This window comes from Balaenoptera acutorostrata, chromosome 6, assembly GCF_949987535.1.
Source record: "Balaenoptera acutorostrata chromosome 6, mBalAcu1.1, whole genome shotgun sequence".
Taxonomy (NCBI): domain Eukaryota; kingdom Metazoa; phylum Chordata; class Mammalia; order Artiodactyla; family Balaenopteridae; genus Balaenoptera; species Balaenoptera acutorostrata.
In genome coordinates, this window is record NC_080069.1 from 43,402,669 (window position 1) to 43,426,276 (window position 23,608).

The 23,608-nt window shown below is 40.7% G+C and overlaps 1 protein-coding gene across 2 annotated transcripts in view; it reads right to left on the bottom strand.

Moving 5' to 3' along the window:
- The window catches only part of UBAP1 (ubiquitin associated protein 1), a 53,684-nt gene extending 35,591 nt beyond the window's left edge, over nucleotides 1-18,093 (bottom strand). For both annotated transcript variants that reach the window (XM_007176880.3, XM_007176879.3), the window contains exon 1: nucleotides 17,954-18,093. The gene's annotated coding sequence lies outside the window, so the exon portion shown is untranslated. The remainder of the gene's footprint in view (nucleotides 1-17,953) is intronic.
- Between the last annotated feature and the right edge of the window lie 5,515 nt (nucleotides 18,094-23,608).

Sequence of the window (23,608 nt, forward strand, 5' to 3'; positions counted from 1 at the left end):
AACAATATAAAAATGGCACAACTTCACAGAATATCAAGGATCTGAGGGGAGAAGGTAAGGGTTGTTAAGTAATTTCACAGGCAAATAAAATAATTTTATGTAAATATAAGCATCAGAATAGATGATTTTATTTAAAGTTCTAGCAAATCTTTAAGCAACAAATTATTCCTATTTTACTTAAATTATTCCAACACATAAAATGGAAACAGACAAACACAGCTTTGCAGTTTGTAGTTTTATACAGGGTTTATTTATTGCCTAGCTTTCCCCACTAGGCTTTACGCACTATGAGTACAAGAACCACTTTGGCTTTGTTCACCATTTCACCAAGCACAGTGTCTGTAAATAGTGCTTAGTAAGTACCTATTGAATTAATGTTGCCAAATTTCCAAGTTATCATATGAGATTAGCATAATACTGATACCAAAACTTGACAAAGGAAGGAGAAAAAAAGGAAAATAAGAAACAAACCTCATATATTTGTATATATGTATACTTATATTTATATATAGACACTAAATTCTAATTGAAATAGTAGTAAATTGAATTAAACAGCAAACTCCTAGCTGTAAGACACTTTTCAGGAAAAATTGTTTCCATCAACACAGAATTTCAAAGAAAAAAAAAAAGAAAAATAGAAAGGAGGGAATCTATAAGTTAAAAAAGAGCATAAGCAATAAATCTATAGCAATCATAGGGACTTCCCTGGTGATGCAGTGGTTAAGACTCTGCTCTCCCAATGCACGGGGCCCAGGTTCAATCCCTGGTCAAGGAACTAGATCCCACATGCATGCCACAACTAAGAGTTTGTATGCCAAAACTAAGGAGCCCATGTGCTGCAACTAAGGAGCCAGCGAGCCACAACTAAGACCCGGTGCAACCAAATAAATTAATTAATTTAATTAAATTAAAATTTTAAAAAGTATTACTTAAATAAATAAAGCAATCACAACATACAGATCTTATTTGGATCCCAATCCAAACACACTGAGGAAAAAAGTCAAAACAATTGGGAAAATATGAACACTAACTGGATATCTGATAATATTAAATAAGTTAAATTTTAAGGTAGGACAACGGTATTACAGTTTTTTTATAATTCCTATCTTTCAGAGATACACAAGAATATATTTACAGATGGAATGATATGCCTGGGATTTGCTCCAAAATAACTGGGAAGAGGGCATGTATATGAAATAAGATTGTTATAATAACTATAAATGGAGTATAACCTCTAAAAATTGTGAATCACTATGTTGTACACCTGAAATTTATTAAAAAGAAAGAAAGAAAAAGAGGAAGGGAGGAAGAAAGGCAGATTGACAGCTGTTATGGCTAGATCTACATTTATAAGTTTGGAACTTTCTAAAATAAAGAAATAAAAAGATGTTACTGCTATAGTGTAAAATGAAAGAGGCTGCAGAATAATCACATTTTAATTTTCTAAAACTGTGCATTAAACCTAACTCATAATTGGCAACCATCATATCAATAATTTGAAGAATCAGTATCAGTAGATGCTAAAACAAGTGGGTTCAAGTTCCACAAGGGTAACGGGATATGTACATAGTCTCAGAGTATCTCCCCACAATATATTTTTTATTAAGTATGGTGGAGAAAACAGTAACTTTATCTTGGCAGACACCACCTTAACCAAGTGATCAAAATTAACATTACCAGTAATGGAACAAACTGACACCTCCATATATGATACACTGAGAACACATCAATTCTGTGGTATTCCTGCCAAAAGTGAAACTATCATGAGGAAGTATCAAACAACCTGAATCTAATCATCAAGAAATATCAAACAAACCCATCTTGAGAGACATTCTATAAAATAAATGGTCTGCACTCTACAAATATGTCAAAGTCATAAGACAAAGACTAAGAAACTGTATCAGATGAAAGGCAATTAAAAAATACAAAACCACTAAATGTAATGCATGATCCAGGATGTTCTTTTGCTATAAGAATGTTGCTGGACAATGGGTGATTCAATAACAGTTAATTTCCTGATTTTGATCATTAGTATGTGACTATGTGAGAGAATGTTCTTATTTTTAGGAAGCACGCACTGTAAAGTAGTAATAGGGAACCATGTCTTCAACTTACTTTTCTTTTTTTTTTTTTTTTTTGTTAACTTATTTATTTTTGGCTGTGTTAGGTCTTCGTTGCTGTGCACGGGCTTTCTCTAGTTGCAGCAAACGGGGGCTATTCTTCATTGCAGTGCACAGGCTTCTCATTGCGGTGGCTTCTCTTGTTATGGAGCACGGGCTCTAGGCACACGGGCTTCAGTAGTTGTGGCACGTGGGCTCAGCAGTTGTGACGCACAGGCTTGGTTGCTCTGCAGCATGTGGGATCTCCCCAGACCAGGGATCGAACCCATGTCCCCTGCACTGGCAGGCGGATTCTCAACCACTGCGCCACCAGGGAAGTCCCCAACTTACTTTCAAGCAATTATGAAATTGTATCAAAACAAAATGCTTAAAAAAAACTCAACAAGCACATATATTTGCATGGCTTTTTGTATGTACACAAAAATCAGAAAGGATTCATACCAAACTGTTAACAATGGTTAGTTCTGGAAGAAGGTAAAAGAAGGCTTTCATGTTCAACTTTCTATACTTCGGTAGTTTTAATTCTGGAGCTAAAAATATCCTAACTGAAACAAAAAGTTCACTAGATGGGTACGACAGCAGATCTGAGCAGGCAAAATGAAGAATCAGCAAACTTGAAGATAGAGCAATGTCTACAAAGAAAGAATAAAGAAAAGCAAACTGAGCCTAAAAGACCTGTGGGATGCCATTAAGCATATCAACATCCACATTACAGGAGTCCCAGAAAAGAGAAAAGGCAGAAAGACTATTTTAAAAAATAACGGCCAAAATCTTCCCAGATTTGATGAAAGACATGAATCTATAAATCCAAGAAGCTCAATGAACTCCAAGTAGGATAAACTCAAAGAGATTCAAACCAAGACAAATTATAACCAAACTGTTGAAAAAAAAGAATGAATCATTAAAAGCAAGAGAAGCAACTCATCATTTACAAGGGAGCCTCAACAGATTAACAGCCAATTTCTAATCAGAAACTATGGAGAACAGAAGACAGTAGGATGACACATTTAAATTACCAAAAGAAAAAAGAACTGTCAACCAAGAATACTGTATCTGGCAAAAACTGTCCTTCAAAAATGAGGGAGGGGGACTTCCCTGGTGGCGCAGTGGTTAAGAATCCACCTGCCAATGCAGGGGACACAGGTTCAAGCCCTGGTCCGGGAAGATCCCACATGCTACGGAGCAACTAAGCCCGTACGCCACAACTACTGAGCCTGTGCTCTAGAGCCCATGAGCCACAATTTCTGAGCCCGCATGCCACAACTACTGAAGCCCGCGCGCCTAGAGGCCGTGCTCCGCAACAAGAGAAGCCACCACAATGAGAAGCCCGCACACCACGAAGAAGAGTAGCCCCCGCTCGCGACAACTAGAGAAAGCCCATGCACAGCAAGGAAGACCCAACGCAACCAAAAATAAATTAATTAAAAAAACAAAAAATGAGGGAGGGGGACTCCCCTGGTGGTCCAGTGGTTAAGAATCCACCTTCCAATGAAGGGAACAGGTTCGATCCCTGGTCAGGGAACTAGGATCCCACATGCCACGGGGCAACTAAGCCTGCCCGCCACAACTACAGAGCCCTCACGCTCTGGAGACTGCACACCACAACTACAGAGCCCACACGTTCTGGAGCCTGCACCACAGCTACAGAGCCCATGTGCTCCAGAGCCCATGTGCCACAACCAGAGAGCCCACGTGCCACAACTACTGAGCCTGTGCACCAGAACTAGAGAGAACCCCACACATTGCAACAAAGAGCCCTTGCACTGCAATGAAAGATCCCACATGCCGCAACTAGGACCCCGACACAACCCAAAAAAATATTTTTTTTTAAATGAGGGAGAAACTGAAACAGTCTCAGATAAATAAACCTGAGAGAGTTTGTTGCCTACAGGAACTGTTAAAAGTCCTTCAGTGGGACTTCCCTGGTGGCGCAGTGGTTAAGGATCCGCCTGCCAGTGCAGGGGACACGGGTTCGAGCCCTGGTCCAGGCAGATCCCACATGCCACAGAGGAACTAAGCCCATGCACCACAACTACTGAGCCTGTGCTCTAGAGCCCATGAGCCACAACTACTGAGCCTGAGTGCCACAACTACTGAAGCCCGCGCGCCTAGAGCCTGTGCTCTGCAGGAAGAGAAGCCACCCAATGAGAAGCCCGGGAACCGCAACGAACAGTAGTCCCCGCTCGCCGCAACTAGAGAAAAGCCCGCGCACAGCAACAAAGACCCAAGGCAGCCAAAAATAAAAATAAATAAATAAAATTAAAAAAAAAAAAAGTCCTTCAGGCTGAAATAGCAGAATACCACAGTAACTCAAAACCTCAGGAAGAAATAAAGATCTCTGCTAAGAATAAATGGGCTAGGACTTCCCTGGTGGCACAGTATTTAAGAATCCGCCTGCCAATGCAGGGGACACAGGTTCGAGCCCTGGTCTGGGAAGATCCCACATGCCATGGAGCAACTAAGCCCGTGAGGCACAACTACTGAGCCTGCACTCTAGACCCTGCAGGCCACAGCTACTGAGACTGCAGGCCACAGCTACTGAGCCCACATGCCACAACTACTGAAGCTTGTGCACCTAGAACCTGTGCTCCACAACAAGAGGAGCCACTGCAATTAGAGGCCCGTGCACCACGACGAAGAGTAGCCCCCACTCCGTGCAACTAGAGAAAGCCTGCACGCAGCAACAAAGACCCAACACAGCCAAAAATAAATAAATAAATAAATAAGTAAGTAAATAAATAAATTTATTAAAAAAAGAATAAATGGGCTAACAGTATTGTTTTCGGTTTCCAACTCCCCTTTTTATTTAGTACGGATTGTTTTTTTTAATGCACAAAAATTATTATAAATCTATGTTACTGGACTCCCCTGGTGGCACAGTGGTTAAGAATCCACCTGCCAATGCAGAGAACACGGGTTCGAGCCCTGGTCTGTGAAGATCCCACATGCCGCGGAGCAACTAAGCCCATGCGCCACAACTGCTAAGCCTGTGCTCTAGAGCCCAAGCACCACAACTACTGAAGCCTGAGTGCCCTAGAGCCCGTGTGCCACAACTACTGAGCCCACGTGCTCCAACTACTGAAGCCCACGTGCCTAGAGCCCATGCTCAGCAATGAGAGAAGCCTCTGCAATGAGAAGCAAGCACACCTCAATGAAGAGTAGCCACCACTCGCCGCAACTAGAGAAAGCCCGCCCGCAGCAATGAAGACCCAACGCAACCGGAAAAAAAACCTATGTTATTGTCTTTCTATACCTGGCTTATTTCACTTACCTTAATGCCCTCCAGGTTCATCCATGTTGCACGTAAGTTGCAATTTGTGACAACAACCTTTAAAGGGGGTAGTACAGAACCATACAGGATCAGAGTCTTTGTATGATATTGAAGTTAAGTCGGTTATCAGTTCAAACTAGACTGTTCGAAATTTAAGATGTTAAGTGTAATCCCTGAGAGAAATGAAAACATACATCCACATAGACAAAGTGGAAACAACCCAACTGTCCATCACCTGACAAATGGATAAATAAAACATAATATATCCATACAATGGAATATTATTTGGCAATAAAAAACAATGGCATGGTGCTTCCCTGGTGGTGCAGTAGTTAAGAATCCGCCTGCCAATGCAGGGGACACAGGTTCGAGCCCTGGTCTGGGAAGATCCCACATGCCGCGGAGCAACTAAACCTGTGTGCCACAACTACTGAGCCTGCGCTCTAGAGCCCTCGAGCCACAACTACTGAGCCCGCATGCCACAACTACTGAAACCCACGCGCCTAGAGCCCATGCTCTGCAACGAGAAGCCACTGCAAGCCCGCGCACCGCAACAAAGAGTAGCCCCCGCTCACTGCAACTAGAGAAAGCCCATGTGCAGCAACGAAGACCCAACGCAGCCAAAAATAAATAAATAAATAAAATAAATTTATGGAAAAAAATATGGCATGGTTGAACACAGAAAACATGCTAAATGAAATAAGCAAGTCACAAAAGACTACATATTATATTTCCATTTATGTGAAATGTCTAAAATATGCAAATCCAGAAACAGAAAGTAAATAAGTGGTTGCTAGGGGCTGTGGGGAGAGTGGAATAGGGAGTGAATGCTAATGGACATGAGGTTTCTTTTTGGGGTACTGAAAATGCTCTGGAACATTTTCAACAGACTGTAGTGGTGGTTCCACCACACTGTGAATACTAAAAAAACACTGAACTGTATGTACACTTTTAACGACTGAATTTTGTGATATATGAACTATACCTTAATAAAGCTATTTTTAAAAACCCAGCCCTAGGGGCTTCCCTGGTGGCGCAGTGGTTGAGAATCTGCCTGCTAATGCAGGGGACACGGGTTCGAGCCCTGGTCTGGGAAGATCCCACATGCCACGGAGCAGCTGGGCCCGTGAGCCACAATTGCTGAGCCTGCGCGTCTGGAGCCTGTGCCCCGTGACGGGAGGGGCCGCGATAGAGAAAGGCCCGCGCACCGCGATGAAGAGCGGTCCCCGCACCACGATGAAGAGTGGCCCCCGCTTGCCGCAACTGGAGAAAGCCCTCGCACGAACCGAAGACCCAACACAGCCAAAAATAAATAAATAAATAAATAAATAAATAAGAAAATCCTTAAAAAAAAAAAAAAACCCAGCCCTAAATACAGACGAGTTTAGAAGGTGGAAAAAATATGCCATGGTGAAAGTGTTTCAAGCTCAGGATCAATAGTTTTAAGCAGTTCTCAAATTGGTCTAACAGGACTTTCAGGAGAGAACTGAGAGTACGGAAAAAGAGAAATAAAACCTCTAAGAGCTAAGTAAATAAATAACACAGTCTTGAAACTAGAAGAGGTGAGTACCAAGCAAAATGCACTGGTAAAAACTGAAATCTAGACACATCATAAAAATTTAGATCATCACCAGATTTTTAAAAGTCTGAACAACAAACAGCTTCCAGATAGAAAGTGGTTATATACAAAGGAAAGAGAATAAGACTAGCTTCAAGAACTCACTATCAACAACAGAGGCTATAAAATTATGGAGCAATTATCTTCAAAAATCTGATTAAGAATAGTTGTAGAATTAGAACCCTAGTATCCAAATAAGGGAGCAAAATGAAAACATTTCAACATCTAAAGACTGAAAACTCACTCTTCATTGGTTCCTCCCTGAAAAAAGAATTCAGAGATATAGTCTACCAAAGCATAAAGTTAATCTAAAGTAGGAGAAATGGAAAACATCAGAAAAAGCAGTGGGCAAATAAATCAGTAAAATAAACGTAGTCCAAGGCAACTCCTGACATAAAAGTAAATAAGTGATCTGGAACTAAAATCTGAGATGACCTGAAAATGGGAGAAATTTGGGAGGGAGGAGGAAGTAAAACAAACTTGTCTTATTGTAGAGATTACATATACAGGACATATGGATTTTATGTATAAAAATTACATATATTGGACTTCCCTGGTGTCCAGTGGCTAATACTCCACGCTCCCAATGCAGGGGACCCAGGTTCGATCCCTGATCAGGGAACTAGATCCCACATGCCACAACTCAGAGTTCACAAGACACAACTAAAGATACCGTACACCACAACGAAGATTCTGCATGCAGCAACTAAGACCCGGAACAGCCAAATAAATAAATAAATTTTAAAATTACATATAAAAATTTTAACAGCAACCAACATAAAAAAAGGAATAGGATGAGCAACTTTCAAATAACTAAAGCAAAGAAGTCAAATATAGAAAATTCATCAAAAGGAAGAAAAAGATTTTAAAAAACAAGAAAAAAGGAGGGTAAACAGAAAACGTAGAATAAGAATAAAACTAAGTAGATTTATAATCATAATTAATATGAAAGAATTTACTCCCCCTGTTCAAAGACCAATATTCAGCCTGGGTTCAAAAAAAGAAAAAGCATAGAATACAAGCCTTTTAGAAAATGGGAAATTAGGATAGGAAATGTTATAGAAAAGATATCTATGTGGTTAGAGTCTAGGAAACAAAATCAACAAAGGCTCCTCATCCATTGAAAATTATCAACTAACAGATTTGCTTCAGATTACCGCATGTAGCAATTAACATAATAAGATTATTGGCAATGGTCTTAAGAGCTCTACTTCTAAAGCTAAAGATACATACAATACATATACAAAAGAATTTTTCTTCTATATTTTATAACTTCATATATTTTATTATGAAATGATTTCTAATAAAGGAAAACAAAAAGCACATGGCAGACCTTTCAACAAATCTTAGTTGCTTTACAAGTATCTATCAAAACGGGTTGTAATATATCTCTAATAACAAAACTCAACAAACACATTCTTCTTATAAGTAAAAGCAAAGATTAATAATATAAGAAATGTTAATATAAAGTAAATCAAAAGGGTTATTATAAGTACAAAATAAGATAACACAAGCAATAGTTACCACTGTCTACTGGAACCTCCTCACCTTCCTAAACCAAATCTTATTTTAATAAGAGTAGTTCCACACTTCAATGGCTTGTACGTACTCTAAAGAATAAAGAAAGCTGGTACCAAGAGACCGTCACCCATAATAAGAAACCCATTCATTTTTACATTGACTTATAAGTGAGTCCCTGAAGATCAAATAGGAAACCCTCTATAAAAGTTAAAGATTAAAAATAGTAATTTAAGGGGCTTCCCTGGTGGCGCAGTGGTTGAGAGTCTGCCTGCCAATGCAGGGGACACGGGTTCGAGCCCTGCTCTGGGAGGATCCCACATGCCGTGGAGCAACTAGGCCCGTGTGCCACAACTACTGAGCCTGCGCATCTGGAGCCTGTGCTCCGCAACAAGAGAGGCCGCGATAGTGAGGCCCGCGCACCGCGATGAAGAGTGGCCCCCACTTGCCGCAACTAGAGAAAGCCCTCACACAGAAACGAAGACCCAACACAGCCATAAATAAATAAATAAATAAACCCAAAAGTTAAAAATAATAATAATAATAATAATTTTAAAAAGGCTGGGACTTCCCGGGTAGCAAGTGGTTAAGAATCCACTTGCCAATGCAGGGGACACGGGTTCAATCCCTGGTCCAGGAAGATCCCACATGCCACGGAGCAACTAGGCCTGTGCACCACAACTACTGAGCCTGCGCTCTAGAGCCCACGAGCCACAACTACTGAGCCTGCGTGCTGCAACTACTGAAGCCCACATGCCTAGAGCCCCTCCTCCACAACAAGAGAAGCCACTGCAATGAGAAGCCTGCAAACTGCAATGAAGAGTAGCCCCCGCTCGCTGCAACTAGAGAAAGCCCACGTGCAACAAGGAAGACCCAACGCAGCCAAAAAATAATAATAATAAAAAAAACCCCACAGGACTATGCAAATAGAATTCTATAGTGAAGAGAGATGTTATCTGGCTGTTATTCTTTTCCCCCAATGGAAAAACTAGCTAAATAATTACTTTTTTTTTTTTTTTAATTTTGTGTGTGTGTGTGTGTGTGCACATTTTGGGTGAAAGGGAGAATTCTTTTTTTCTTTTTTCTTTTTTTAAATTTATTTATTTTTGGCTGCATTGGGTCTTCGTTGTTGTGCACGGGCTTTCTCTCGTTGTGGCGAGTGGGGGCTACTCTTCCTTGCGGTGCTCAGGCTTCTCATTGCGGTGCGCAGGCTTCTCACTGTGATGGCTTGTCTTTGTTGTGGAGCATGGACTCTAGGCGCGCGGGCCTCAGTAGTTGTAGCACGCAGGCTCAGTAGTTGTGGCTTACAGGCTTTAGAGCACAGGCTCAGTAGCTGTGGTGCATGGGCTTAGCTGCTCCACAGCATGTGGGATCTTCCTGGACCAGGGCTCAAACCTGGGTCCCCTGCATTGCAGGCAGATTCTTAACTACTGCACCAGCAGAAAAGTCCCTAACTAATTACTTTTTTGTTCCCCCTTGCTGGTTCCCAATCAAATTTTGTTCATCTGAAAAACTATCCCTGCCTGGTCACAGCAATAGGCAATTTCTCAGGCTTCATGCCTCGTTCACTCAACATCTGTTTAAAGTGTACCTACAATTATTGCTTGGTACTTCTCTAAGTGGCAGCTATATAACAGGACAAAATCCCTCATTAAAATTAATTCTAATGGAAAAAGACAAACATTAAGCATAAAAAAATAAATAAAAGTTACTGAGATTCCCGGATAAAATGCAGTATATTAGCTTTTGAAAAATAAGAATGTTAGCTAACAGTGGAAAAGTATTATGCTTCTAACAAAGTATATGCTAAAAACTTTATAATTTTCAAAACTATATGTTAAAGTCTTAGGTACTTTTGAAAAGACCATCACATACATCATCTTACATGAACCTCACATGCTAGGAGATATAAGCAGGTATTCCCATTCCACAAACTAAAAAGTTCAAGTCTGAAAGAGATGGTTAGTTTTAAATGGGAAACCAGAACTAGAACTTTAGATCTTTCAACTCACTGTCCAGAGTTCTGTCCATTACAATATAATCTCTCCTGGCAAAAGACGTTAATTAAAAAGCTTATAATATATTAAGAAAATATCTCATAAAAAGGTCCCAAATCAACCTCATGTTATAGTAAATTCAAAACTTTACTACTGAGGGACTTCCCTGGTGGCTCAGTGGTTACGAATCTGTCTGCCAATGCAGGGGACACAGATTCGAGCCCTTGTCTGGGAAGATGCCACATGCCGCAGAGCTTCTAAGCCTGCGAGCCACACTACTGATCCCGCACACCACAACTACTTAAGTCCACACACCTAGAGCCCGTTCTCCACAACAAGGAGAAGCCACCACAATAAGAACCCCACGCCCCACAGCAAAATGTAGCCCCCACTTGCTGCAACTAGAGAAAGCCCACGCACAGCAACAAGACCCAACGCAGCCCAAAAATAAATAAATTTTTTTAAAAAAATTACTATTCAGGGCTTCCCTGGTGGCGCAGTGGTTGAGAATCTGCCTGCCAATGCAGGGGACACGGGTTCGAGCCCTGGTCTGGGAAAATCCCACATGCCGCGAAGCAACTAGGTCCGTGAGCCACAAATGCTGAGCCTGCGCGTCTGGAGCCTGTGCTCCGCAACAAGAGAGGCCGCGATAGTGAGAGGCCCGCGCACCGCGATGAAGAGTGGCCCCCACTTGCCGCAACTAGAGAAAGCCCTCGCACAGAAACGAAGACCCAACACAGCCATAAATTAATTAATTAATTTTTTTAAAAAATCTCATTAAAAAAAAATTACTATTCAAAGTATGGTCCTTGGGCCATCAACATAACCTGGGAGCTTGTTAAAAATACACAATCGCAAGCCCACCCAGAACTACTGAATCAGAATCTACATTTTACCACGATCTCCAGGTGATCTACACGCACAATAAAATTTGACAAGCATTTGTCGAGAACAGTGCTGTCCAAAAGAACTTTCCATAATGATAAAAATGTTTTATATCTGCACTATGTGGCTATCGTATTGGACAGATCAAGAACGTCTCAAACTACAACTGTGCCTAAATATAATTTCTTACAATACTAAATAAAATAAGCCTCAGTTACCCTAATATGTACACTCTTTCACTAAATTTTACTGCCAGTAATACATACAGACCAAAAACATTTTTTTTTTTAAAACAGAGACCCAACAACTCAAAAAGCATAGCTTCCTAGAGACATTTGGAGTAAGACCTACATTATTATGGAGTAAGCCATACATTATTACTGACTGCATTATAAAAGGTATAGTTATAAAAGATTCTCATTTAATAATCTACCAATAATTTTGTTTAACATGGGCTCTCAAAGAAGAAATGTTCCATTATCTTCAAAATCTGCTTATATAAAACACCGAGGTCTCTGAATAAGCTAGCTAAGTGAAATATTATCGTAAAAACTATCTACTACAAGGATAAAGTTAGATTCCCTATTAAATTACAAGAACTAGCTAGAATTTCCTGTTTTAGAAAATGGATGGGACAGGATATAAACAATTCAAGACCTTCAGTAATTTTAAAGTATTTCAGAACAAAATTTGTGGTAGGTTGGTTGGTTGATTTCCTATTGTTATTATCACTTGGAAATAGAGTAACCTTTGATGGAAGAAAATTTTTTGAGAATTCACAAGCTACCCCTAAATTCCACTCCATATAATAATTTGTAATCTAGCTGACATTTGACTTTGAATTCCACCCACAGAAAGGAGTCATTTATCATACATGGTGTGGTATAAGGTATAATCTGCCTGAAGGAGGAAATAGGGAAGTTACTGCCCATATCCTTCGCCACTGAACTCTAGAAGGAAATATTAACACTCCCAAACTATAGGAAGATGTCAGGATTAGGAAGATTCCATTCTTACTAACGAAGGAAGAAATGAGGATATGAACCCTGCCTGGGACTAAGACCATGATGATGAGATGCAGCACAAGACAAGCAAAGCCAGTCTGACCTTGAGTCTTCAAAGGGTTATTAAAAGAGGCTGGGGATAGGCCAACCAGCAGTGACAAACAGCAAAAGATTGGGAGTTAAAGGTAGGTGAAGACTGAGTTTAGCATCAAAATCTCTAACTTTGTTGTTCTCTTCTATTTACCCATCAAATCTGATGGTAACTAAAAATTTTCCATTATACTCTTCTATAAGCTATGAGGGACATTCTAAAGTATGGCATTTATGCAAGGATTCTCAAAACTCTAGGGACATATCTTTCACAAATATCAAGGGTGTACTGTATATCACTATACAGTATTTGCAGTATAATTAAAGTCTGGTGGATGTTCTATATTTCAACATGATCTTTGCCAGGATCAGAACATCCAACTGCTTAGAAGAACAGTTCCCAACCTTCATAGTACTCCATAGCCTTCTCATGAAAAAAAGAAAAAAGTTTTTAGAGGCTTTAATACACGACAGAGTAAATCAAATCGCTCAAGATTTTTATAAAAATAACCTAAGAGATAAGGGTTTAATGGTGGATAGGAGCCACACAGTCCAAAGAACTGGGCAGGGAGTTTAAAAAACAAAACAGAAAAACTATATCCTCCCTCACATATGTTCTAGTCAATTTGCAATGTTCATCACAATTTTTTTCTTTTTTTGGCCACACGACGTGGTTTGCAGGATCTTAGTTCCCTGACCAGGGGTTGAACCCGCTCCCTTGGCAGTGAAAGCTCGGAGTCCTAACCACTGGACCACTAGAGAATTCCCCATCATAACTTTAAACAGATGTAGTTTCTCCAATACTAAGAAGAGTACTTCATTCTTTTAAATGTATCTAACATAATTTAAATACCATAAACATACGATACTCACCCCCCCACAAAAAAAAACCAACCCCCCCCCACACACACAGGAACAAGTTGTTGTTTTGTTTTGTTTTTTTGGGTTTTTTAAATTAATTTATTTATTTTATTTATTTTTGGCTGCTTTGGGTCGTCGTTGCTGCTTGTGGGCTTTCTCTAGTTGTGGCGAGAGGGGGCTACTCTTTGTTGCGGTGCACGAGCTTCTCATCGCATGGCTTCTCTTGTTGCAGAGCACGGGCTCTAGGCATGCGGGCTTCAGTAGTTGTGGTACGTGGGCTCAGCAGTTGTGGCTCACGGGCTCTAGAGCGCAGGCTCAGTAGTTGTGGCTCACAGGCTTAGTTGTTCTGCGGCCTGTGGGATCTTCCCGGACCAGGGCTTGAACCTGTGGCCCCTGCATTGGCAGGCAGACTCTTAACCACTGCACCACCACGGAAGTCCAAAGTTGTTGCTTAACTATGAAAATTTACATATTCCTCCTTTTTACTTAATGTAATTACATTCTACCTAATTTTATCCTAATTATATAATATTGTATTACTTGAAAATAAAAACAAAAAAACTCTTCCAAAATGTTTCCACATCAGCTCTCTCACAAACCACAATTATTCTTGATAAAGCCCACACTAGACAGGACTAGATATCAAAAAATCTTTCTGAACATATTTTAGTAGAAATCCTAACTGCTCAGAATGAGTGACTCATGAATTGTCCACACAAGAAAACTCTCTCACCGTCATACCACATTATTAACATTTTGTAAAATGCATACATCATTCACAAATCTGTTAGTTTCTCAGTTTGGGGAAATATATGTAACCTGTGTATAAAGCACAACTCAAGCTGCTTTTAAAACCCTCTGGCCCAGGACTTCCCTGGCAGCACAGTGGTTAAGAATCCACCTGCCAATGCAGGGGACACAGGTTCGATCCCTGGTCCGGGAAGATCCCACGTGCTGTGGAGTAACTAGGCCCGTGCGCCACAACTACTGAGCCCACGCGCCTAAGGCCCGTACTCTGCAACAAGAGAAGCAACCACAATGAGAAGCCCACGCACCTGCAACAAAGAGTAGTCCCTGCTCGCCACAACTACGCGCAGCAACGAAGACCCAATGCAGCAAAAAATAAATAAATAAATAAATAAATTTATTTTAAAAAAAAACGTCTGACCCTGTAACTCCAAAGACAATACAAACACAACTCTTGAGAAGTTGGCCTTTCTAATCAAGCAAATATTGGTACTAAATGTCAGATTAGATGCCACGTGACAGACACGTATACTCTTGTATTTGTTAAAATAGCATGCCTAGTAGAAGAGGATTTCCTAAATATGATATAAAAAGCATAAAAGACTGAACAGTTCAGTTCATTAAAATTATGAACTTTTCTCATCAAAAGACTATGAAGAGATAAGACAAGTCACAAATTGGGAGAGGATATTTGCAAACCATCAACTAACAAATAATTAGTACACAAAATAAATAAAGAACTCTTAAAAATCAATCAGAAAAAGAGAAAACTCAAAAATAAGCAGAGAACTTGAATATACACATCACAGAAGCACAAATGGCCAATGAACATACAAAAAAGATGCTCAACTTTGGGAAATGGTAATAAAAACGCAGTAGATACTATTTCAAACCCAAGAGATTAGAAAAAAATTTAAAACTCTGACAATATTAAGTGTTGGGGAGGAAGTGAAACAACCAAAACACACACACTGCTGGCTCTTGACTCAGTAAACTACAAGATTCACAATTACCATGAGCCAATTCAGTGACTCAAACACTGGAAGTGTTTGGTAAGCATTAAGCAACTGACAATGACCAATCCAAAATTCTGAGAACACATGAGGATTGCTGCCAAATACAAATTTTGGCCCTTGCTGAAGCAGGTCCAACCTGACTCAGCAATACAAGTATAAAAACTTCTAGTCCCTTATCCAGTTTATCCAGTTTATTTTGTTAAGTACAAAATATTCAGGTATTTACTTCCTCCTAGAATACTGATGATATCTTAAGTGACTAAAATTGTAATGAACTATTTATCATTCCAGTTACACTACTATTTCAGTGAGAACAAGTAGTTTAAAATGGTATTACTTTAAAACTCATGCTTATACTTTAAATTTACTTGATAGGAACCGAATGGCAAAATGATGTAACAGATGCAGTAAAGGCATTGAAATTGGACAAATTTAGTAACCTTGGTTAAGTTACTCAACTTTTCTAATCTTCAGTTTCCTCAACACCTAAAAAGCATGCCTCTCACAACCTGCTTACCTAAACAAATTGTAAGGATTAAGTGAGATTATGTAAAGTGTTTAACAATGCCTAGCTCATTAATATAGACCCAATTTTAGCACATATCCCTTAGTAAATCTAGCTGCCCTCACCTAAAATTTTTTAAATCTGAAATTATAATTCTCAATTCATAGGAAAATATTATTCTTACATTCAAATTATTTTCCAATATTACAAGAAATTGTGTGCTACAGGTTAGAAGAGCAACACCCTGCTTACATCTTTCTCTGACTGAAAGGCTCCTTCCTATAAGGAATTAGATTCTGGAAAAGAGGATAGATTTTCACTTATCTTCGTGATACAGATGCAAGGATTCCCATGCTATGTGGGAAACTAAATCCAGTTGATTTCTAAGCTTCAACTCAAGGTTTTCTTGACTCCAAGAAGAAGCTTATTTAATACCTAATTTAAGGTACTGTATGCTACCTTTTGCCTTTCTTGAGAAAGACTGTCTGAAGAAAATTACCTGATTAATGATAAACTGATGATCTGGTTTTGGTTTTGGTTGCTCTGTGGGGAAAATGTTTACACTTAAAATAATCTACATATAAAAAAACCTCAAAACATTCAACAATATAATTAAATAACAGGAAAAATGTGTAATACTGACAACTACACTCTGAGGTAATGAAGATACATAATGCTAAAAAAATTCAGAGAGAATTTTAGTCACTGAATTAAACTACAGGAATCCGCATTTTAAATACCTTACCACAGTCAAGACATCAAAGAAAAGTCACCCAAGATAAAGTGATGTTTGCCAGCCTAAGAAATGGGAACTAAAAACTACTGATGAGAATTGTCCACAGACCTAATATTATATTAGGATACTGTTACTGTCTTCTTCAAAATCAAAAAGAAAAATAAAATCTTTCAGATATACATAAAGTAGGTCATGATGAAATAATGAGTCAAATACTAAACAAAAGAAAAATTCAGTAAGTTCTTATATTTACATAATTTTATAAGCCTTCCTTAGTCTTCACTTCTGAAAACACTTTTTCTTCCAATGAGGCTGTGCAGTGATATTCTCACTAGAGAAATATTAATTTTTCCATTTCCATAATTATAATGACTTATTAATGCCACACACTTGGCAGTCAATAAACGTTGAATAAATAAGTAACAAAGAATGAATAGGATGGATTAGAAACAAAAATTTATAAAATCCCACTTTAAAAAGTAGGTTAATGCAGACAATGTAATTCTTTTAGACTTCAGAAATTTTACATTCTTTGCTACAAAATAATCCAGAAACTTTCAGTTTAACTAGTTTGGGACATTAACTAGAAAGAGCTGTCTATCACTAAAGACTAAGTGCCCCGTTTTTCACATCATCAAATCTGACAAAATTCTAAAGAGAAACATCCATCATATCTATCCAAATTCTCAAATTCTAATAATTAGAACTGAGGAACGAAAGAAGCCCTAGTAAGTGGAGTTAGAACAGAAGCTATTTAATAGATAACTAAATTACCAAATCTGGTTTTGCAATACTCCATGGTGTCTAAAAACTCTCAAAATTTTATTTCGGTTTAATATAAAATGTATTTTTATGCCTAGCCACACTTTTAAGAAACTGTCTGGAAACAAAAACATGTGGCGACAACACAAAGGTCAGAGATCGCTGACAGAGATCAAATAAATGAACTATAAATTAATGATCCACAAGAAAGATTAGGGGCTGTTTCTGAAGCCCAGGGGGACTGTACAGATAAGTCTCCACCCAAGAAACAAACAAAAGAAGCAAGATTAACATGCCTGGAGAAGACCAGGCAAGGCCAAATATATCCCCAAAGATCACTCGCCCCGGATCTGGTCTCCTCCCTTTCCCTCTAACCTCATCGCCTCAGGGAAAACTAAATCTGTATCTCCTGTCCCCAACTCACCCTCAAGTCTTCCCCATCACTAACCTTTACTAAAACCTGGGTCCCTCTCCCCAACATCCTCTAATTCCCACCGAGCTCTCGCTCCAGCCAGATAGATGTCTACTGCACCTATTTTCCAGTAGAGTATTAGTCCCCTTAATCCGAACTCATTTATTTTCCCGCATCCCATCTGCCCTCCGCCCCCTTCAACTCTGGTCCCCTCACTCCGACCCTTCTCCCAGAATCCTCCCCAAGTCACCCCTCTCTGGCCCCTTCGCCTTCACACCCCCTGAGCTGCCGCTCCTCTCATTCCACTCAGCCTCCAGCTTCCTCCCTATCCCTCCCCCATCCGTCTCCCGGTACCTGCTCCCTCCCCCAACTCCGCCCATCACCCCCTCCCCCAGCGGGAGGCCCCCTCACCTGAACGCTGCCGCCGCTGTCCCAGAAGCCGAAAGGTGCTGCCGCCGGCCGGCCTCCCAGGCTCGGTCCCCGCTGAGCTCCTGACGGCCCCTAGGGAGAGCGAAGACCACCACCTCCAACTCTGCCCTCCCCAGGCCAGGCCGTCACCGTAGCCACCGCCAGTGCCACAGCCGCCATGTTGAAGCCCCACTTCCCTCCTCCTTCCCCTCACCGCTCCTCCCCTTTGGGCGTCTGACGTCATAGCGCCGCGCTCCATCCCTCGAGCCAATGGGAGGAGTCAACGGTGACGTGACTAATCTCCACAAGGGCGGAACATCTGCTAGGATTCAGAGCGTCGCTGTTGGAACCAGTGAACCCGGCACACCCTAGGGGAGGGACGAAAGGTGGGGGTCACTGAGAGGGTAATGCGTAAGGGTTGGAGAAGGGGCCCAGGTGGGAGTCCGAGACACTTGAATCTCGAAGGGAAGCACAAAGGCTTACCAAGGAGACCCACTTGGAAATCAGGATGTCTGGCTTCTGGTCTTGGGTCATTGACTTGGTACAAAGTCCTACTCTTTCTGGGCCTCACTGTCCCCATTTACAAATTGTAAGGGAGCACGACCCTATGAGGCCTTACCAGAAAAGACCCCCACCCATGTCCTCTGCCTGCCTTTTGTCTGTAAAAAAAAATTTAGTCGAAGAATAAATTTAATCAGAGAACTGAAAAAAATGCAGAAAGAAAGAAAAACAGTCAAACAAGACACAATAATAATATTTTAGCCATTAAACAAAGTCAAGGACCTTTAGTTCTTCCTGAAGGACTATAGATAATAGTCTGAGCTATGTCCTTTGAGCTGTTTTGCAGATACTGAACCCCTGCCCCCACCAGGTGGAAGAAGTTAACTGTAGGCTGCCCACAAGCATGTAGACCCCAGACCAGTTGGAACCAGAAGGTTGATGATGCCAACTCCCGATTACCTCATCACCAACCAATCAGAAGAATGTCCACGAGCTGACCACTCCCTGCTCCTTGAACACTGTAAGACTCCTCACTACCTCCTCCAGGGCAGGACACACAGTCTTGAGGGCATTAGCCCACTGTGACCCCCTTTGCCTGGCAAAGCAATAAAGCTGTTCTTTTCTACTTCACGCAAAACTGTCTCCATGTTTCTATTAGGCACCAGTGAACAGAGGCCAAATTTCAGCAACACAATGAATGGGTTGAAAGGTGACCTCTAGATCTCCCTCCAGTTCTGACATCCAACGGGTTTAAACCAGGTAATCCAATCCCAAACCTTTACTGCCTTCTATACTTATTGGATGTCTCCTAGAATCAAGTGCATTGAGGTTCATAACTGAATGAGATGAGTCATTGTTCCCAAAAGTTCCTAACTGGTGGGAAAAATAGAAGCATAAACAGTAACTCTAGAAAAAAGTCAGAGTGATGATGGCATCAGTTGCTCTGGAAAAATTGACCTTTGGCTAAAGGATTAGGAGAGATTTACATCTCTATACTTTCTTGGTACTGTACATAAAGAATGTGTACACTCTGGTATCTAATTCTCTAGCCCTGTTTTCTCTCCAGAACTTCAGAGAAGATTAATTGTATTTTGAAGAGTGCAGCAGTTTTAATCCACAATGAGAGAAAGTGGGCATTCCAGAAGGGGGCAGTTAAAATGAACAGAGAGGGACTTCCCTGGTGATCCAGTGGGTAACACTCTGTGCTCCCAATGCAGGTGTCCAGGGTTAGATCCCTGGTCGGGGAACTAGATCCCACATGCACGCTGCAACTAAGAGTTTGCATGCCGCAACTATGAGCCCGCATGCTGCAACTAAAAAAAAAAATTCCACATGCCACAACGAAGATCCCACATGCTGCAACGAAGACCCAGTGCAGCCAAAATAAATAAATACATAAAAATACATATTAAGGGACTTCCCTGGTGGCACAGTGGTTACGAATCTGCCTGCCGGGCTTCCCTGGTGGCGCAGTGGTTAAGAATCCACCTGCCAATGCAGGGGAAACGGGTTAGACCCCTGGTCCAGGAAGATACCACATGCCACGGAGCAACTAAGCCTGTGTGCCGCAACTACTGAGCCTGCGCTCTAGAGCCCATGAGCCACAACTACTGAAGCCCATGCACCACAATACTGAAGCCCATGCGCCTAGAGCCCATGCTCCTCAACAAGAGAAGCCACCACAATGAGAAGCCTGCGCCCCACAACAAAGAGTAGCCCCCACTCCTGCAACTAGAGAAAGCCCGCACGCAGCAACGAAGACCAAATGTAGCCATAAATAAATAAATAAATAAATAGATAAATAAATAAAACATTTTTTAAAATACATGTTAAAAAAATAAACTGAACAGAGAATAGCAAATCATCACTTTTGGATTACTTGCCTACTTAATTCAACAGATAATGGGCAGCCACAGAAGGTTTGTGGAGAGAGCAGTGATCTGAGCAAATCTCTTCATCAGGAGAATTAAAATGGTAGCAGTGAATAAAATGGATTGGAGACTACCTTGTAGACTTCTACACTGAGTAAAAGACTTACACCTGAACTAAAGCATAGACAGTGGGAATGGAGACTAGGAGATAAGCTGGAGCAAGACTTAGGAAATGGACTCAACAAGATTTAGAGACCTGCTATATGGAAGGAGAAATCACGAAGAAGAAACAGCCAAGTTTTGGAGGTGTCTTATTAACAGAAATAAGGCCTAAGGTTTACTGAAGTACTAAGGGAGATAATAATGAGTCTAGCTGGCCAAACTGAGATTAAGATGATGGCAGATTTTCTGCAGAGACGCTCAGGAGGAAATGTGAGCTTGGAAATCAGGAAAGAGATAAGGAGTACACAGGTATAACATAGTGGTACTCCTTGAACAAATAAATTTGTCATTCATTTATCCAGCAAGTATTAATTGAGTGCCTGCAGTATACCAGGCACTGTTCTATGCACTAGGGATACAACAGTATATAAAAATACACCCCCCCCAAAAAAAAACCTGCTCTCACAAATCTTACATTCTAGAGGAAAATAATAATAGTGGTGACAGGTTTTACAAAGAAGAATAAAGCAAGGAAAGGAAATAGAAAGTATCCAGTGTTGAAATTTATAAAGGATGGCCAAGGAAAGATGACATCTGAGAAAAGACCTGAAGGAAGTGAGGACATGAGTCATGCAGATACCTAGGAGAACAAAATGCCAGGCCAAGGGAACAGCAAGTACAAACACCCTGAGATGAAAGCTCACCTTCTATGTTCTAGGATCAGTAAGCAGCCAGATATGGCTGGCATGGAGTGAGTGAGCAATGAAGAGAATAAGGCAGGTGAAGACCCAGAGGTAACAGGGGGCTAAATCATACAGGGTTTTGTAGATCATTTTAAGGACTTTGGCTTTTACTCTAAGTGAGAGTTTTGACAGAGAAGGAAAATGATCTAAATTTTTAGCGGGATCACTGTAGTGACTACACTGAGCATAGCTAAAGAAGGGCAAGGGCAGAAGAAGAAAGACCACTTGGAGGTTATTGCAGTAATCCAGACAGGAAATGATAGTGCTGTAGACTGAGAAGTAGTAGTAGTGAAGGTGATAAGAAATGGTCAGGTTCTGGGTAGGTTTTGAAGATAAAGCTGTAAGAATTTGCTCACAGATTAGATACACAGTGTGAGAAAATGAGAAGACTCAAGGATGACTTTAAAGTTTTTGACCTGAGTCAAATTTTTGCAGGTATGGCTACAAGAATGGAAAATCAGATTAATTCAAATTTCTGGGGATACCGCCCTTTGGAACACTGACAAATAGGGCATGGGAAGATAAAGGAGAGAGATGGAAAAGTGGTGGCCAGAGAAGTAGAAAAGGAATCGGGAACCGTGGTGCCAGGGAGGATTAGGAAGGAAAACTCTTTGGAGGACTGGGCCTGTGCCTCCTCTCAGAGTAGGACTCCCTGAGGCCAGAGACAAACCTCCCCCATCAGGCAGGGACTTCCTGAGTTTCCTCATAAGCCTAGGTCTCCTGATCTAGTAATTTTTCCTTCTCTGCCTTCTTGCTTTAAGTGGGGACCAAGTTGCTGACCACCTACTCCTGGGCCAGCCTGCCATGTCCCTCCAACCCCCATGGAGGCAACTCATCCTTAAGAAATGGAAAGGCACAGAGAACTATATTCAGTATACTATGATAAACCATAATGGAAAAGAATATTATCCAAAAAAGTATGTATATATATGTATAACTGAATCACTTGTCTGTACAGAGGAAGTTAACACAACATTGTAAATCAACTATACTTCAACTTTTTTAATTTTTAAAAAATATTTTTAAAAAAAGAAATGGAAAGGAAGTGAGGATATTTCCTAGAAAAACAAATAGCTCTTCATCTTCCTAGGAATGACTCATACTTGTCAGTTTCCACATATGAATCCCAGCGCTAGCTCACCTGGGGCCAGAAGATGGTGAACAGGGTGCCAGTCCTCTACTTTCCCTGCGCTGTGTCTTTCCCTCCCAGTGCCAGCATACCTGCTGGCCTAGAAGCATCCCCCCAGGCAAGGAGCACCAGTTTGTGCTCCTCCCACTTTTCCTCTTCTTTCTCCTTCCCTTCATACACTAGGCTTTTGGGTATTTAAAAGCAGAGACAGGAAAAACATACAAGCAGCACTAGAATCTTTCATTCATTTAGCCATCCAACATGGACTAAATCCTACTATGTGCCAGGCACCATGGGTCTGTAAAGATGCTCCAAAGAAGGTTAAGTAAGGAAATCATACAGGTGTACAGATAATGATGGTACCTGGCAGAAAATCACCTGAGTTTCCTAGGTAGCACTTTTCCTGCCTGAGGGGTAGAGAGGAGAGAGAATTCAGGCAGACTTGAGAAATCAAAGAAGACTACATGGAGAGCTGAAGCAGTTATGTTAGGCCTTAACAGACAGGTAGAACAAAGGGTGCCCAAATCAATGAGAACAAAGCAGTTTGAGCAAAGGCATGGATGCAGGAAAGTTCCAGGAAATTCAGATTTAATAAGTAGAGCAAAGGGTATATGTAGGAGAGCAGAGGGAGATAAGGCTGGAGAGACAAGGGGGACAAGGCTTGGCTTGGGTCTAACAATTCTAAAGCTGTAGATAAAATTACTGACATCTTTCCTCCTGGGAAGTTCAAGAGAAAAGTCTGGATGAGTCCTTACAATCTTGGAGGTCAGGTTGAAACCCTCTGCCCTTCCCCAGAAGCTCAAAGACTCTGGGTGACCTCTGGAGTTCCTTCTGATTTTAAGACCTATGTGATGACCATCATATGAAGATGCAATTATCCTGATGACCATGAATGGATAAAGATGATTTCAAATTCCAAAAGGATGAAAATATAAACACACATACACACGCACACACACACACATTCTAAAATATTAGAAGAGAATATAGAAAAATATTTTTTGAATCATGCATTGGGAAGAACTTTTCTAATCATGACACCAAATTCAGAAGGCATAAAGGAAATGATTGACAGATTTGATAATGGCAAAAGACCCCCTACACAAAGTGAAAAGATAAACTGGCAGAAAATATCTGTGACCTATATAATAGGAAAAGGGTTAATTTTCCCCACATACAAAGAGTCCCTACAAATCAGTAAGAAAAATAGAATGATTCAATAGAAAAATATGGGTGTAACTTGATAAGAGGC